Source organism: Triticum aestivum, chromosome 1B, assembly GCF_018294505.1.
Source record: "Triticum aestivum cultivar Chinese Spring chromosome 1B, IWGSC CS RefSeq v2.1, whole genome shotgun sequence".
In the NCBI taxonomy this organism is placed as follows: Eukaryota; Viridiplantae; Streptophyta; class Magnoliopsida; order Poales; family Poaceae; genus Triticum; species Triticum aestivum.
The window spans coordinates 550631489-550635746 of NC_057795.1; positions in this window are offsets into that span (position 1 = coordinate 550631489).

Sequence of the window (4258 nt, forward strand, 5' to 3'; positions counted from 1 at the left end):
ATACCTCTCTGAAACATGGAGTGACAAATCCTAATCTTGATCTATGCCAACCCAACAAACACCTTCGGAGACACCTGTAGATCATATTTATAATCAATATTTACGTTGTGACATTTGATAGCACAAAACATGTTCCTCCGGTATTCGGGAGTTGCATAATCTCATAGTCTGAGGAACATGTATACGTCATGAAGAAAGCAGTAGCAATGAAACTATAACGATCATAATGCTAAGCTAACAGATGGGTCATGTCCATCACATCATTCTCCTAATGATGTGATCCCGTTCATCAAATGACAACACATGCCCATGGTTAGGAAACATAACCATATTTCATTAACGAGCTAGTCTAGTAGAGGCATACTAGGTACACTATGTTTTGTCTATGTATTCACACACGTACTAAGTTTCTGGTTAATACAATTCTAGCATGAATAATAAACATTTATCATGATATAAGGAAATAAATAATAACTTTATTATTGCCTCTAGGGCATATTTCCTTCAATATAGTAGTGATGTACTAGCGATGGGTTTTAGTTGTTTATTAGATTGACAAGAGGAAATGCTCTGATGTTTGGTGATGTTGAGGAAAATTGCAAAGAAATTTAGGGCATTGTTTTGGTTGAAGATTCGTTGCTATATCCATGCATAAGTGAGTACTTTCCTAAAGCTTGCCTAACTTCAATAAAACCACCTGGGCAGTACAGATTTATAATGTACTAATCAACTAGTTCATGTAGATTTAGCTAATGGTTGTGTTCCATTTGTTAAAAATGCACTAGATTATACGGTGCAAATCATCATTCCTGTCTAGATCGAGCTGTTAGATTGCTAAATGTGGCAATAGTTTAAATCTAGTTTAGCTTTTATTTCCTTTACATGATGATTGATGTTTGTTCTGACTATTGTGTGTTTCTGGCAGGGTTCTCGGATGTGTATAATGCTTGATTTATGAGATCTTTAAATGAGTGGGGTGCATCATCCATCATTGTTCATTTTATGTTTAATATCTGGTTCAAAGCAACTTTAATTATTTTCCTCTTTTATAAGCTAATGGTGGTTGTGGGATAAATTATTCTATAAACTTTGTGAAGAGTTCTGACCAATTCTATAGTCACTGTATGTGATGCATTTTTTTAGAACAGCCTTCACATTCCATTACTGAACATTGGCGGTTTGGGACTAGAGAGGGATTTGATGACTATGGTGGACAAGAATTAGGATCAGCACCAGACAATCAACATGGAAGATATGCTTATGAACAACATATGGAGTGGCCATAATGGCGATATTCGAGCCTTTCACTATTGAGTTCTTTCTTCCCCATTCTTCGTGTTGATTGCCTTCTGTTGAATTTATTTCATGCTAGCAACATCCATGCTTTGTATATGTTATGTGTTCTAAACTGGACAGTAGAGTCATTGTACTTCATGTTTTCCTTTTAAGGTGACAAGAGCAAAGATGGACTCACTGGCCACCGCATCATGACTGAAGAACTGGCTAAAGGACCACTCATGGTATATAGTAGCTAACTATTTAGCTACAGATAATCATTAATCAACTAATGTAATTTATTTGCGAAGCATGTAGTTAGAGTTAATGTGTCAATGTTACAACAACGTACATGGCCTAAGTTTTGGTAGGGCTAAGGTGAAAAAAGTCTGAGAAATTGGAAGCTAGAATATTGTCTGGGGCTGTGTAGGTTTACATTTCCAGCTCATTGGCTAAATAAAATGATGTCTAAAGTTGTTTGTCTATTGCTTGCAGAAATAGTTCTTGATGCCCTTGATTTGAGAAATAGTTATGTGGCGTCTCGAAAAGGGATAGTGTGTTGGTGGCCTCAGTTCTATAACATAGAAGTTTGGCCTGCTCCTTTTCATCTCTAGCCAACTGGTCCACTGTTTCTCTGGTTTTATAAAAAGGAAAATATCATTCTTTTGTAGCTCACTGGTACTTATAACCTTACATGATGCTGATTCTTAAATTGCCTAACTAACGAACAACGCTTATATGGAGATGGTTATCCATTGCCACTCTTTTGTAATATATCTGATCTTATTTTCCATATCCTGTTCATGACAAAGATGTGTGTGTGTGTGTGTGGCCATGTGTGTGCCATTGAATTGGGATTTAATCAAACATTTCATCCCTCCTTTGTTCTATTGTTGAGTCATGCCTATGCTATACATGACTCATTCTTTATCAAACTTTACAATGAATGAAAATAGCTATGATAATTCATATTATTGTTGCTCGATGTTGTGGCTAAGTTGAAGTCATACCATTCTTTGTACCTTTTCTATTTTTATGCTTATACAGAGTACTGGGTTCATGTGCATGCTTCACTAAATCATTTCCTTATGACCTAGAAAAAGATTTTTCCAAGTGGTAGTTGTATGCTGACATTTTTCATGTTGGGAAGTACTTTGTATGAATGATTACTTGCTGTTCTTTGCCTCAGGTAACTACAAATGAGGAGGTATGAAGGATTGGCCGAGAAACTGAATTAACCTATATTTGATTTAAGGTATACTTTGGCCACTTCCCTCTATCCTTTGTGTTCCTCTTCTCATGTGCGTTATTAGCCTTTTCAAGAGCTTTTTTCTTATTTAGAACTTCAAATTTTGAGAAGTATATTTTTCTGATTACTGAGTAAATGAACTTACAACAGGTATACATCTTTCATACTTTTGATGTATTCACTGTTCACTTCTTTTTTGAGATTATATGTTTCTACAATGTAGTATATGTTTCTGTATAAACACATCACGCACCTCTATGTGCCTTAATGATCTTCTCCTTATTTACATTTCATAGTATATATGCAGCATGCCCCGATTTATTTGGCATCTCTACATCTTTACTCCTGTTGCTTTCCAGGGGATGCTTACTGAAAGCCTTGCACAAGTGAAACCAGGCTACCGTTTGGAGAAAAAAACTATACATGTTGATTAAACAAGTTCAAGTAGAAGAGTGCCACATGTAAATGACAATGATTTTTTTCATAGGCACCTAGCGTTTACTTGGTTGTGGATAAAAGGATCAATGTACTAGTTGATGTTGGGGATCATCTGCCTATACACCAACTATTGATGCTTGAGCCTTTTGTAGAATTGGATTGTGTGAAGTAGTTGTACTATAATTTTAACCTGCTAAATGTGGAACATACAGAAGCATTACTATCATTTAGTTTGTGTGTGTGTGTCTGTGTGTTTTGTACTGAATCATTACTATTGTACATGTTCTGCTTATCCCACCTCTTTGGGAAATATTGTTTTCATATAATTCCACCTATTATTTGCTCATGTTTTATTATTTGTACTGCCTTTTGAACTCACTCGGGCTGGATTGTAACTGAAACATGTAGGATTATAACATGTGCATCAACTATACCTTTCTTACCTTGCTTTTGCTATATTTTTTATGTTCGTCCTCTATATATTATTGAAGTTTTAGATACTTGGCCATAGTGCTGAACCAGGCAAGGCGCACCAGGGCACACTTTTTGTCTAGTAGATATACATTCGTGTCACATGCAGGTGGTTTTCTTCCTATGGGATAAAAAATTGTGGGCCATGGGATAAAATCTTACATGTAGTTAAGCATGCACTACAAAAAAAATACACTTCTGTGATGATACGTGTTTGTCACAGTAGGTCGCATTTTTTGTCATGCATGTACATCCATGACAAATTTATGACAGAATCAAGATAGTCATACCTGTGTTGTCGTAGAAGTGTTCCATGACATTACCAAAATTATCATCACAGAAGTGTCCACTTCCATGACGATAAATCACGCGTCACAGAAGTGCTTTCGTCAAGGGTGACCGACACGTGGCATCCACCGTAACAGAACACCGTTAAGCTATCGGGTCAGGTTTTGGATCCGATAACCCGTTAACAGCCCCGGCCAATGGTGATTTTCCATGTGTAAAATCATCATTGGCTGGAGGAAACACGTGTCGGCTCACCGTTGGGACAGATGCCATCCGCTCATTGGACCGAAGGCGCCTATTATATGGCGACACGTGGCACGGCCCAACAGAGGCCCATTCCTGTGAAAAGGCCGGCCCGTTTGACTTGGTCAAAAGGTGGCGGGTCGGCCCACAGAAAGCCTATTAACGGCATGTTCACATATAGCCCATTTACAACCCGCTAACCCAGGGCCCGTTACGCCCTATCCGAATTAGGCCCAGTAGCGTCATCTGGGCCGTCCAATATGATTCCAGCCCGTTTTAACTTCCGGCCCATGT